Here is a 13,912-nt window from a genome sequence, read left to right on the forward strand (position 1 = left end):
AGAGCAAGTGTTGAACCCAGTCATGTCTGTTTCAAAAGCCTGTGCTTATAAATGCTTCACTGTAACACAGTCTTCCTACAGCTGTGAACTGCTAAGAGCTGCTAATCGCTTCTCACATCAGCCTTTCTGGTTAACCAGACCACTGGGCCTTCAGATGGGCTTCCTGAGTTGCAAGTGAGTATTTAATGACAGAAAGGGATGAAGAACTAAATCGTAACGCATGTGCTATGTGAGGAATTGAACGAACAGCTTTGTGTCCACTTGATTGAGAACAGAGATGTGGACTTGCTGAGGCCAGCCTCACCTGGGCTGTCTCGGAGTGGAAGAGGGCTGCCTCCGCAGGCAGGATCTCCCGCAGGCAGGCCAGACACATGTTTGGGCACCAGCAAGGCAGAGGTACCAAAATAATGAAAAAAATCTTTTATGGTAGTAAGTGGCTATTAGATATTTTCAGAAACGTATAAAAGGTGTTATTGTAGGAAAAGTCAGAACTTTGCTGGACTTCCTTACAGGCATTTGACTGAAGGCATTGCTGGATATTCAGTTACATGTGGGCAGCAGCATCAACTTTTTGGCGCACAGAGTCCCTGGAGGTCAGCCTGACCCTGCTGGCCCTGGCTGATGGTGCCAGTGGAGTCATTTTATCAATCATTTACTTTCGTAAATGGTATATGAATGTGTATGGTTTCCATTACGGAATGAGAGGTCAGTGGGGGCAAGAACCGTTGCTTTGTGAATCCTTGAGGAATAACAGTGGTGTTTCAGGGAAGGTTGACTTACTGCTGTTATTTTAAAGTTGGAGTTGGAGGTCTGAAGCGCTCCTATTTTTGCTTCTACACCTTCTCTGATGTCACCTTTGTGAAGCCTTCTCTGTCTACCTCCCTGGGCTCCCCTCCCTCAGCAATTATTCACTTCCTCTTCTGTGCTACAGATATTATTATATTTATCAGATCATATCATAATCATTTTTATCCACTTCTGATTCCCTATGAGACTTAGAACTCCTAGAAGTATATGGCTTATTCATTATTGCATCTAGATTCATCTATCTAGCCCAGGGCCTGGAACAGACCGAAGGTTCCAAAATTTTGCCAAAAGCAATTAAAACCAGACTTTGGAGGCTAGAGGAGTTTCTAAGGAAAAGATCTTTTTTTTGGTGAATTCCTTCATAAGACATGCCAGGTGCCTAGCATTGTTTACAAAGCAGGTCATACTGGAGCAATTGCTTCTGAGGCCCCTTGTTTTTCGTCAGACCTTCTCTGCTGGGCTGCTCAGTGACTCACAGCAGGACGAGGAGGCATGGGTGCTAAACTGTCCCTCAACACCTCCCCCATCATGCCCCCAAAACCCCAAAATGACAAAAAATAGGCTTGTGGTCCTTTGGGCTGCTTGGGCCTATCACTTCACTTCTCTGCTTTTCGGTTCCTTATTTTGTAGCAGTTATGAGTTGAGATGGGAGACCTAAGTTCCCTTCAGGCTGTGAAATCTGAGTCTTTGAGCCTACTCGTGGGCAATAAGCAGCCCATAATCCTGCCCTCTTCCCACTCTCTGAAGAGCAGGTCAGACCTGGTTACCTAGGAACAAGACCCACACCCACACCTGTCCTTGGAGCTGCTGTTTTGTGACAGGTCTTTCCTTTAGCTGGGAGTGCATTTCTCCTGTAACACGTCTGTCTTCTGCTGCTTACCTCTGTGCACTACTGCTGTATCCTTGATTTTGTGGATCAAGCCTGCTCTCAATATTCATTTTATCCAGGTTTTATCCCTATAAAAATGATGTGATAAATTTAGAACACTGCATATACCATCATGCTATTTATGTATTTTATTTTAAGCTATGTATGCTGGTCTTTTGTCTGTGTGCTCTCAGATCTATTTTCTACCATCCTCAATCTTGGGTTTTGCATCCCTGGGAGCTACCTGTCCCAGGCTCCCTTACAGACCTCACCAAACAGAGCCAGCGATGGAACACTGGAAAATGAGAGAAGGGGAGAAGCCGGGTTATTTCCTCCCCTTCCCTCTGTTTTAGATGGTGTCTGGCAGCATCTTGCCCATGTCTCCAGAGCCTGCTGTACAACCCTCTCTCCATGGTTCCTGATTTATCCTGGAAGTGCTACCACGGTTCCAGATTCTTCCAAGAGGCCTCAGAAATCAGGGCTCCAGTAACACTGCCTTCTCCCTTCATCCCTCTAGCTCCAGGGTTGATAGTGGCTTCTTGCTGTTCTCTGGCCTCTCAACTCTTCCATCACCTGATTAAATTCCCTCTGCAATAGCTAGCATGGCTCCTGCAGAGTATTTTCAACTCTGACTAAAATACTCTAGATGTATGTATACATCATATATATATACATGAAAATATGAATATCTATATGAATATATGTGTATGAAACTACACATATGTATGAAGATACATGTATGTATGAAAACACATAGAAAAAGATCTGGAAGTTTACACATGAAACTGTGAACAGTGGTTTTATGACTGGGAAAAGGAATGGGGCTGGGTTGGTATGGAATAGAGAAGGAGAATGATAGCTTTTTAAAAATAGCTTTACTGTGGCATAATTTACATATATAAGACCATAACATTCATATGTATGTATATGTGTTATTTAGCTTTTTTTTTTACAATGAGTATGTATTCACATATTGCTTATCTAATATTAAAAATAAATAATTAGGACTGCCCTGGTGATTCAGTGGTTGAGAATTTGCCTGCCAATGCAGGGGACACGGGTTCAATCCCTGGTCTGGGAAGATCCCACATGCCGCAGAGCAACTAAGCCCGTGCGCCACAACTACTGAAGCCCCTGCACCGCAACTACTGAAGCCCGCATGCCCTAGAGCCCTTGCGCTGCAACTACTTAGCCCCCATGCCACAACTACTGAAGCCCATGTGCTCTAGGGCCCAATTGCCACAACTACTGAGCCCATGTGCTGCAACTACTGAAGCCCGTGTACCTAGAGCCCGTGCTCCGCAACAAGAGAAGCCACTGCAATGAGAAGCCCGCGCACTGCATCGCAGAGTAGCCCCCACTCACCACAACTAGAGAAAAGCCCGTGCACGGCAATGAAGACCCAATGCAGCCAAAAATAAAATAAATAAATAAATAAATAAATAACATAAATAACATAAATAGCAGGAGTGGGGCTGCCTTAAGCCATGTAGGGAAAGCCTTGCAGGGGACACTAACATTCATTCATGCAACAAATATTTTTTATTTACTATGTGCCAGGCACTGAGGGTCCATCAGTGAACAATATGGCCATGATCTCTGCTCATATTATCTGCAGAAATTAAATACACAATTATGTCAGTACTAATTAATTATGAAGAAGAGGGCAACAAAAGTCCAACCTAGTCAGGGAGGGCTTCTCTAAGGAAGTGACTTACTAGCTAAGAGCTGAAGGATAAGCAGTTAAAGCTTAGTTGCTGGAGGGAAATAGACAGATAATATGAGATGGTAAAGCGGGGCTGCCACTGAGTGCTTCCCTGGTTCCTGTTCTCAGGGAAGCTGTTCTAACAATAGAGTTTGCTAGAAGGTATTCCTCATTGGAACCCATAATGGGATGCCAGTCAACGGGAAGTGTGGGGAGGTTCTGTGGGACCAGACTTCTACTGCTGTAGCCATGCCTCCCACAGCAATGGATCCATCGTCTGCATGCCAGGTGGCTCCCACCTGGAGGAGAGGAAGCCAATGCCATGTGTCCTGTAGTAGTTGACAAGGCTGGTTTGGAAGTGGCTCAAAAGCTAAGGATGCCCTGGGGTCAGCAGCAGTAACAAAGGTACCCATGTCCATCAACCCCTCATCCTTTAATGGGAACAACTGACCCTTTCTCAATCTTAAGTAGAGTGGCATGCAAATGCCCAAGACAAGTGCTCAGTCCAGCTTCCATCCATATTTCTACTTCTGAGGTCTTCTTGAAATGAAATGCTGGAACTTGTGGTAAAAAGCTATTCATGAAGCAAGTCTCATTCTTTCTAAGCTCTGTATTTTTCTCTTTTTGCTTAACCTAATTCAGATTTTTTGCCTGTGTCTCAGTCTTTCCAATTCATAAACATTTTGGAAATGACTATAATCTCCTTGTTTTATTGTAAGTCACCAATCTCATTTTAGTGTAAGCCACCAATTATTCTGTGAAATTAAGTCACTTATAAAGTAGTCCTTTGATTATAATTACAGTTTAGTTACAGCTTGTCCAGGTCTCCCAAACTATGTAAAATCAGGTTATGTTTCCTTTGATGTCCAAATTACAAAGGTAACAACAGGATCTTAGCTTGACCTCAGTGTCCTGCAGCTATTTCTGGGCATCCCCAACAGGATGTGTCATTCATGCTTACAAATCGGCTGCTGTAACCACATAGGTCCACCTGGTCCTTTCTCTTCTGCACTGGCTCCACCAGGTCTGCTTCCTGCAGGACCACTTGGAAAGCATCAGTGCTGTCACTGCCCATCATGAAAGCAGCACTGATGGTGCCAAGTCCACAATCTCTCCCAGTGCTGCCAAGCCAGCCAGACTTTGGGTTGTCAGAGCAGAGTGAAATTTCATGAGCAAGCAGGGAAAATGCCCTCTTCCCTCCAGCTCTGTGCTCCACTTTGGCACCTGGGATCTGATTCTATGGTGCTTTGGACTGAGAATCATACATGTTTCTTGTGAATAGTTTTCCCAATTTCTGGCCTTCATGTATCTAACCCCTGGGGCTTAAAACCAAGTTCAAGGTTTTAAGGAGGAGACAATCTGTACCATCCCTCAAACCTTCATGGTTCTTAGCCGTCCTGGCAGCTACACTTGGGTCTGCTCTCCAAGTCACAAAACAAAAGTTCCCAACCAAATTAATAGAAGCAAACAGATGCTATAGTGTCTGTGGGGGTGATAATTGTGCTGATGGGTATCAACACTAACAATCTAAAATTAGGCTCAGCTGGCCAAAATATATTTTAGTAGTGCTTAATAGTTTTAATTCACTCTAATAACTGAAATAACTAGTTTCAAGTAGATTCTGAAAATAAAAACCCCATATCACAATGTCTTTTCCAAAAAAGACTGAACACATATACACATTTATGTCAAAAAATTCCCAAGAACTACACAGGTGAGAACCTGTTTACCATGGAAACCAAGCAAAAGCTCCTCCTCAATTCTCACCTGAGGCTGAGGTGCGCGGCTGCTGTTTAAGAGCAAGGCCTGTGGTCTAGCAACGCTCTTGCCTGTGTAAGGCTCTGCTTTACCTCAGTGGGAGGCTTCCATCATTTCCTGGTGAAACTAGTAACACTGAGTATGGTCTTCGTGGGACATGGAGCTCTCAAGACATTTATCATTCTTTCATTTAACATTCACTGTGTCCCCTCCTGCTAGGGGCTTTGGGGAATTTTAAAAAAGGTATAAGACATTCTTTTTAGAAGTTTACAATGTAAAAGAAGTTCATTTTTTGAGGTCATTGTGCTAAGTGAAATAAGTCAGACAAAGACAAATACTGTATGATCTCACTTATATGTAGAATTAAAAAAAAATACCAAACTCATAGAAACAGAGTAGATTGGTGGTGGAGGAGAAATGGAAGAAGGTGGTCAAAGGGTACGAACTTCCATTTATAAGATGAATACATTCTGGGGATGTAATGTACAGTATGGTGATTATAGTTAACAATACTTTATCGTATACTTGAAAGTTGCTAAGAGAGTAGATTTTTAAAGTTCTTACCACACACACACACACACACACACACACACACACACACACAATTGTAACCATGTGAGGTGGTGGATGTGTCAACTAACCTTATGGTAATCATTTTGCAATATATACATGTATCAAATCATGTTGTACACAGTAAACTTATACAATGTTATATGTCCAATATATCTCAATAACTTGGAGAAAATTGACTTTTTAGTGAGCCAGACACTATTTAATTTACATTTATGGATTCTCTCACTTAATCCTCATGTAAGGTAAAAGCTACCATTAGCTTCATTTTACAAGTGAGGAAAGTGAAACTGAGTGACTTGCTCAAGGACACAGCAGAGTCGGGATTCTATTAGAATCTTTGCTTTTATCCAATGCCTTGTGTTTCTCCTTCCCAACTTCCATTAAAAATCTTAGGACTGTTGCCAATCAGATTCCCCTCAATATATATTTGATTTGAACATAGCAAATTCTGTAAGTTGGTACAAAACAGTTTCTTCACTGACTGGTAAGAATTGTCAGAGTAGTCTCACCACATTACAACACTCCAGTTTCCTGTGCAGAAATCTGGATTAAAGAGCTTTAAGTTCTTGAAAAGTAATAGTGCTTGGGCTTCCCTGGTGGCGCAGTGGTTGAGAGTCCACCTGCCGCTGCAGGGGACACGGGTTCGTGCCCCGGTCCAGGAAGATCCCACATGCCGCGGAGCGGCTGGGCCCGTGAGCCGTGGCCTCTGAGCCTGCGCGTCCGGAGCCTGTGCTCCGCAAAGGGAGAGGCCACAGGCCCTGGTCTGGGAAGATCCCACATGCCACGGAGCAACTAAGCCCGTGTGCCATAATTACCGAGCCTGCGCTCTAGAGCCCGCAAGCCACAACTACTGAGCCCAAGAGCCTAGAGCCCGTGCTCCACAACAAGAAAAGCCACTGCAATGAGAAGCCCGCACACCACAAGGAACAGTAGCCCCCGCTCACTGCAACTAGAGAAAGCCTGCACAGAGCAACGAAGACCCAACGCAGCCATAAATAAGTTAAAAAAAAAAAGTAATAGTGCTTTTTAAATATTACTACTGGTTATTTTTATAACCATTAGGGTATAAGTATAGACAAAGGAAGTTTTCACAAGATGTTTCACTAAGATGTATAAGCATTTTAAAGAACCAGATTGTAGTAACTACATGTTATTTCTCTAAATTTGATAATACAGAAATCTATTTCTAATAAAATAATGACAATAGTGAGTGATTGTTTCCCTTCAGGAAAACTTTTTAAAAAGGCATGGCAAAGCTCTGGTCACTACACGACAGGTTTAAAGTTCTACTAGGGGTTGGGGTTGTTAGATGTTGATGCTATTGACGGGTTGTTAGGTGTTATATTAAGACTCATGCTAGGTGATGAGAGACAGCACAACACAGTGGTTAAGAGCATGATGCTGAAGTTCACATCCCAGTGTTACGTTTTACTACCTTTGTGACCTTGGGCAAATTACTCAACCTGTCTGAACCTCAGTTTGCTAATCTGAAAAATGGGGAGAACATTACCTACTATTATGGATTGCGTGTTTGTGTTCCCCCAAATTCACATATTGAAGTCCCAACCCCCAGAGTGGTTGTATTTAGACATGGGGCCTCTAAGGACGTAATTAAGGTCAAATGAAGTCCTAAGGGTGGGGCCTTGATTGGTCAGGATTAGTGACTTTTAAGAAAAGACACCAGAAAGCTTGCTCACTTTCCCTCTCTGCACAGGCACAGAGGAAAGGCCATGTGGGCACAGTGAGAAGGTGGCCGTCTCCCACCAGACAACAACCTTGCTGCTGGCACCTTGATCTTTGGACTTCCAGTCTCTAGAACTGTGAAAAAGTCAATGTCTGTTGTTTAAGCCAGGCTATGTTATTTTGTTATGGCAGCCAGAGCAGACTAAGACGCTTACCTTGTAAGGTTGTTGAAGGATTAAATGAGTTGATACACTTAAAGAGCTTCCCACAGTGCCTAGCATGTGGGAAGTCCTGTGTGAGGGTTAACTAGAATTGCTGGCCTCAGATGTGTGGGTTTGGGTTTTGAGAACGGTGATGTGCACAAATGTGGCATACATAATTGTACATGGGCACACTGAGTTCTGAAAAACAAATTTGAGAAAGTAATTTTAAATTAATTAAGTGGGAAGACATTTACGTTCTAAAGTGAACTTAGGCAAAATTAAATGTGCCAGCCTAGGTTAGGGCCGATATCTCATGCCTTCCTCCACCTCTCCTCAAAAGTTTAGATTCATGTTAGTTTAAAAAGCCTTCTTGCCCCTCTCCCTCCCCAATAAAACCTCAAACCAACTATAAGTAAATTGTTATGGGTCTCTGGGGACAAAGAAAACGGAACAGGAACTATCTGGAGAGATAAGGGAAGCCTGTAAAACATAGATGATGGTTGTAATTTTAGGAATTCCAATATGAATGGCATTAAGTCAAATTCTCATTTTAAAATAATAGAGGCCAGAATGCTTAAATGTTAGTCTTTAAATATATTTTTCCTTTTAATGTACTAAATTCACATATATATGATCCTTTAGTCTTCAGGTAATTATTATGAAAGTCAACTTAGGATAGAAGAATCATTTTCTATGAAGGATCAGAAAACACTATGAAAAAGAAATAACTGCCTTCAATAAACATTAAAATATACTTTCAGTTCCAAAGTATCATTCTTCACAAGGGAGGAGGAAGAAGAGTCGGGAAAGCAGGAGAGAAAGAGGGAGGGACAAAAAGAAATAGAGAGGAAGGGAAAGGGAGAGAAGAAATGCAAAAACAAGAGAAAGGAGGAAAAGGAGCAAAGAGAAGGAGAGGAGTGAAGAGGACTGTAAAAAAATTGGTTGTGAAAAAAAAATTGGTTCTGTAGCTTTGAGGAGGCTGTTTGTTAAGGTCCTTCATAAAGTTCGGGGGTGGGGTGGGCTGGGCTGGGGAGGTGGAGAGGAAAAACATTCTCTTCCAACCTTTTGAAATTTAGATGAGCTCATTAATCAGTTCTCTCAGCTTCCACTGCCCAGTCCCTGGGAAGAACAACCTTTGGCCTGTGGACACCAGGCTCTCCAGGCTTGGAGATGTAGCACTCAGGTCTAATTTTAGCAGTAAGATTTAGACCAGTGAATAATAGTTGTACCCTCCAACCCAGGCCCCTCCACACTCATCCAAGCTTAAGGATGAAGAAGGCCTTTCCTGAGCTGGGTGGTACGATCTTGCCCACCATTGTGGCCCTGGTACTGGAGTTCTGCGAGCTACTGTCTCCATAGGGCTTAGGTTCTGATAGAGGACCACACAGGTGGCGAGTATGACAGACAGAAAGAATGAGAGCGATATCTTCAGCTTCCTTCCTTTCTTTTTGAGGCTATGGTCCAGCAAGAATATACCCTTCTAGGTTTTTATAATTTGGGAGTAGAGACAGAAAATTTTAATTTACATGTACAAAGTGTTAAGCATTAGGGATACAGATAGACACGGGAGAAGATGTCAGAGTTCCTGCCTCCTTAGGTTGATAATACAGTGGGGGAGGCAGTAAAAGCCCCTCCTCTGCACCGTATTTTGTACCCCTCCACCCTAACCAAATATGTTCACATCTTCCAATACACACTCTGACTCCTGCTCCCTCCTGGACTCTCCCTCTCCTGGCACCAGAGCAAGAGGCTTTCCTTGTCCCTGGTCTGGTCTTCAAATCCCTAAATTGTAATTGTAGATTCATATGCAGTTGGAAGGTGGATCCTTTCGTGCTCCTCACATGTCATGCAACAGGATTTGTGATGAATTCCATGAAATCTCATAGGCTTTAATGGAAAAATTTACAAAGCAAAAATGAACAAGAAAAGAGAAGAGATGGGCCAAGGTTCTCTGCTGGACACACCACAGGTGGACATTTCAGGCAAGAGAACCTGCCCCCTTGTTGTTCCCCTTATAGAGCAAGAGTGAGAACGTCTTAGTCAGCTGGGAGATAATCCGACTTCTTGTGTATCATCCAATCTGGGGTTAGATACCAGCTCTTAACTGGAGTCACCTAGCAAAGCCGACTGTCCAGCACCTGAGGACCTTGAGTTCTATGGAGGGGAGAAACTGGTCCCTCGAGAGGTTTGGGGGCAACCCCTCCTGCAGGGAAGAGGTGAAGAGCCCAGGTCCCAGCTGGCTTGTTGTTCAGACAACCCAGAATAACCAACCTAGGTCAATTTTGGCCAATCCTGACTGTGGCACCACGAATCTTTTTCAACTTTATACCTCTAGCACTTAGCATAGAGCCCGCATATGAAAGGTACATGAGCAATGCCTGATGATTTAATAAGTAAATGTGCTTTTGCGCCAGCTGAAAACAAGTGATTTTGTTCTTGCTGATGAAAATGATAGGAAGACTAATAATACACGTCGGTGCTTACATTTCTTGAATCTGTGGAAGTCTATGTGCATGCTCTGACTCTGTTTTGGTGAAATGTCTTTGAAGGATCCACAACTGTATGAGAAGTCTCCCTGGCTTAAGCAAGAACTACTTTTACTGAATTTCTACCATTTCCTTGCAGCTCTGGCAAATAAGGCAGTGTCTGGGCTCCGAGACAGTAAAGGAAGTCTCTGCAGGTGGCAGCTGCTCTGGAATTTCCCACAGCCAGTCCTCTAACAATCCTCTAAAATCTTTAGTACTTTGATTGAATTAGATGCAGAGTATAATGGGAAGTTAGCCACTGTTTGCAATTTTTTAATGAAAACAATTTGAAAAATTACATCCCTTAAACAATTTTCATGGGGACAGTGATTCCTAATCTCTTCCTCTCGGAAAACGCATTTTAATATGATTTCCCCCACAAAAATCTCTGTTTTGAAAGAATTTGTTTATAAGCAAACACATTTGTTAAATAATAATGAATTTATCTTCCCAAGAGGAAACCAAGGAGTCAAGTTTTGGTTTTTTTTTTTTTTTTTTTTTTTTGCGGTACGCGGGCCTCTCACTGTTGTGGCCTCCCCCGTTGCGAAGCACAGGCTCCGGACGCGCGGGCTCCGCGGCACGTGGGATCTTCCCGGACCGGGGCGCGGACCCGTGTCCCCTGCAGCGGCAGGCGGACTCTCAATCACTGCGCCACCAGGGAAGCCCGAGTTTTGGGTTTTTTTTCCTAACTAAAAGTCATCCTTGAGGCTTGATTTTGAGTAAACAATTACTTTAAGCTTCCTGACAAACTGAAAATAGCTAAAGAAATTCTCCCCTGCCCCCTTAGACGGTGGTTATTATTTTCCTAAACTGGTAGGATTCTACGTTTGAAACTAGGTTCCAGAGGGCACCAAGAAAATATCACCCATTTAACAAAGGCCTGTGACTTCTCCTAGGTCTTTTGCTATCGATTTACCCTCCTTACTGGTAATAAATGCTCTGCTGCGGCAGTTATTCCTGCCTAAGTCTAGGTGTCCTGCTGAGTGATGAGATTTTTGTCTGCCAAGCAGGTAGAGGCCAGACTTTAGTCCTAGCCTTCTGTTAACAAGACATCACTGGATGTTCAACAAGCAAGCTGGTCTATCCAGAGCCCTCACCTAGCCCTCACTGTCCCTTTGAGTTGTAGAAAAAGTCACATGTCTTCCTTGAACCTCTCCACCAGGGTTTTGCTTGATTTGTGGTATGAAGCTGTTACTTCAGGATGGGGAAAAAATTCTCTAGCAAGAGCATAATACAACAGTAAGTAACACTATTTCTAAAAGGAAAAAAGAGCATTTTTATTACTTTCATAAATTGCAATAGCACTTTTTTGGGGAAAGATTAGAATAAATAGGAGCTTGGAAATCTGACCTTGGCTGGTTTAAGAGTAGAGAGAATCTGGTACTTCTTAATTTCCCATTCAGGTTCTCAGTGTTCCAGGAAGCAGTGTGTTCAAGTTTCTTTTCTCCATTTAGTTCTCCTGAATGCCCAGCTTCAGTGCCCAGGCATTGCTGCCAAAGATCCTGCTGGCACATTCAGCTGCCATTCAAGGAAACAGCCCTCCACACCGCCTCGCACTTGGAAGTCTGTCTTACAGCATAAAACAGGTGGAAGGACACTGTGCCTTTAGAGTTCTACTGGCATGTCTGGCTACTGCTATTGCCCAATGCCAAGAATGACAAAAATCTTTTGTGTATGTTTGGGGGTGGGAAAGACCAGATATTACTGTGAATAGCAGTTAACTTGCTATTTGGACAAGATTCCCCAGGGCAGCTGTTGTAACTCAGGCAGCAATAACTCTAACACTTGGCTCTGTTGCTAGGATGGATTGACAGAAACTTTGGACAAACCATTTAAAAAATTATGCTCCCATGACACAGTTGAATATATCACAGATCAACTTAAAGACTGAATATTTGCTAGTATCATAATAAGGAAGTACAATGAGCATATTACTCAACTAGGGTTATATTTACACTTTCATTTTCATTCTAATTATCTTCTGCTTTCAGTAAAGTCATTAGTATCTGTTGACAAAAATGTGAACTGACACAAGATTTGCACTCTATAGCTACAATTGAGACAGGATTACCTTTTTCATATGCTGACAATCTTATTTACACTACCAAGTTAGTCAACTTCACAATGGAATTATAAATTCTAACTTGTGAATTTGCCAATTATTTGTTCTTAGCCAAAGACTTGAACCCATGTTTAATTTTCAGTCTTGACACATACATGTACACATACATAAATAATTTTTTATGTTTTGTATAAAGAAAAAGATTATATTAGTATTGATATTTAAATGGTAGTTATTTTCATTAAATTAAATTTATACTTTAGTGGAAGATTAAAATGACCGGTTGAAATAAATTATTCCTAGAAAATGAATTCGCGACATAAAGTTACGAAAGTTACATAAAGTTACATAAAACATTGTCAGTTAGAGCTCCTCAAGATTCCCTAGACCTTATTAATGTGCATCAGTTTTTAAAAAATAGTTGCATGGTTTTGTCTGCATCCTTTCCTTTTTTGTTGAACATATCCAGACCAATAATAAAGGATACGATTGCCCCCATTTCAAAATGGGTTTAGCATGGGCATTACTGACACAGTTAATGATTCTGTATTACCAGCAAAGCATAGAATTAAAATTGACCTTGGCTTAAATGGACTTACTTTAATTTGGTTATTTGATCGCAGCTGGAAAGTTGGACACACAGTAAGAGCCATCTGGCCTGCCCTGTCTCTGTTCATCCTGACCACTCACTACTTTGGCTTACCTACTGCATCTCTTCTACTTTCTCATAAGTGCCCCATCCTCCCTGAGTCAAAGCCCACATGGCCTCAGCTATGGTACTGGCCAATCTGGTCTGTCATGCCCAGCAGCTGCCATTCACCTGTGCCAGCCTCTCTGTCATTCCTGGTGCCTGATCAGGCCCAGCAGTCTCTGCCAGTTTTGTTGTCTACTTCCTAACCCATGCCTCTACAACTCCGGTGGTGTCTTCTTCTGCCATCATATTTTCTCCAGCACTCTTGCTTTCTGCCTCTCTTGGCAGCTATCAGCTTAGCTGATGGCACTTGCATGCGCCCACATACCGATAAAGCCGAACCACAAGATAAACTCTTGACCCTACTGCACTGACTTTGGTCCTTCCTCTTTGGACATACCGCTGGAACTCGATCTTCCCGGGATTTCAATCTTGGCTTTCTACACTTTTTCTTTGAGAATTCTTTCCCCCTTGATGCCCAAGGAGGAGCACCCTCCTCGTTCCTGCTCCTCGTTCCTGCTCTAGGAACTTACAGTAAAGGTGATGTCTCCTGCTTCATGTTGCCTTCTCGTTACTGCCTCTGAGCTGTGCCAGCTCAGTAGGTCCCCAGTCTTGGCCCAGGTTCACTTGGATGCTCTTGTTACCACCTGCTTATCTACCCTCCACAACTGCAGTGTTCTTGGACAGATTGACAGTGTTGCCTCTGTTCACCTGCCTAGGGTTTAAGGCAAAATACATCTACAGATCAGAGCAGATGTGACTAAATGTAAGTGGGAAAAATGAAACTTACTGTGAGGAAAGAGTTATGGGAAAGGAGGTGGGATGAGAGGATCTAAGTGGAGTTACTAGTAGGAGCAAGTAAGAACAAATATCAGTGAAATGAAAGACTTTGGTGGTGGGGAATGTGAGAACAAGATCGTGAGTATTAAGAAAGATATACCACGGGCTTCCCTGGTGGCGCAGTGGTTGAGAGTCCGCCTGCCGATGCAGGGGATACGGGTTCGTGCCCCGGTCCGGGAAGATCCCACATGCCACGG

At 42.9% G+C, this 13,912-nt stretch overlaps 1 long non-coding RNA gene across 5 annotated transcripts in view; it reads right to left on the minus strand.

Annotated features, from left to right (window-relative positions):
• LOC114486296 (uncharacterized) overlaps positions 1–13,912 on the minus strand; it is a 72,358-nt gene that overhangs the window by 33,296 nt on the left and 25,150 nt on the right. Inside the window, exon 3 of one of the 5 annotated variants that reach the window (XR_003679797.2) lies at positions 3,240–3,287. The exons of 3 other annotated variants lie outside the window; for them this stretch is intronic. This is a non-coding gene — a long non-coding RNA (uncharacterized lncRNA). Of the gene's footprint in view, positions 1–3,239; positions 3,288–7,709; positions 7,796–13,912 lie in introns of those variants that run through there. One more of the 5 variants, XR_003679799.2, reaches the window with a different exon arrangement.

This window comes from Physeter macrocephalus, chromosome 5, assembly GCF_002837175.3.
Source record: "Physeter macrocephalus isolate SW-GA chromosome 5, ASM283717v5, whole genome shotgun sequence".
Classification (NCBI taxonomy): Eukaryota; Metazoa; Chordata; class Mammalia; order Artiodactyla; family Physeteridae; genus Physeter; species Physeter macrocephalus.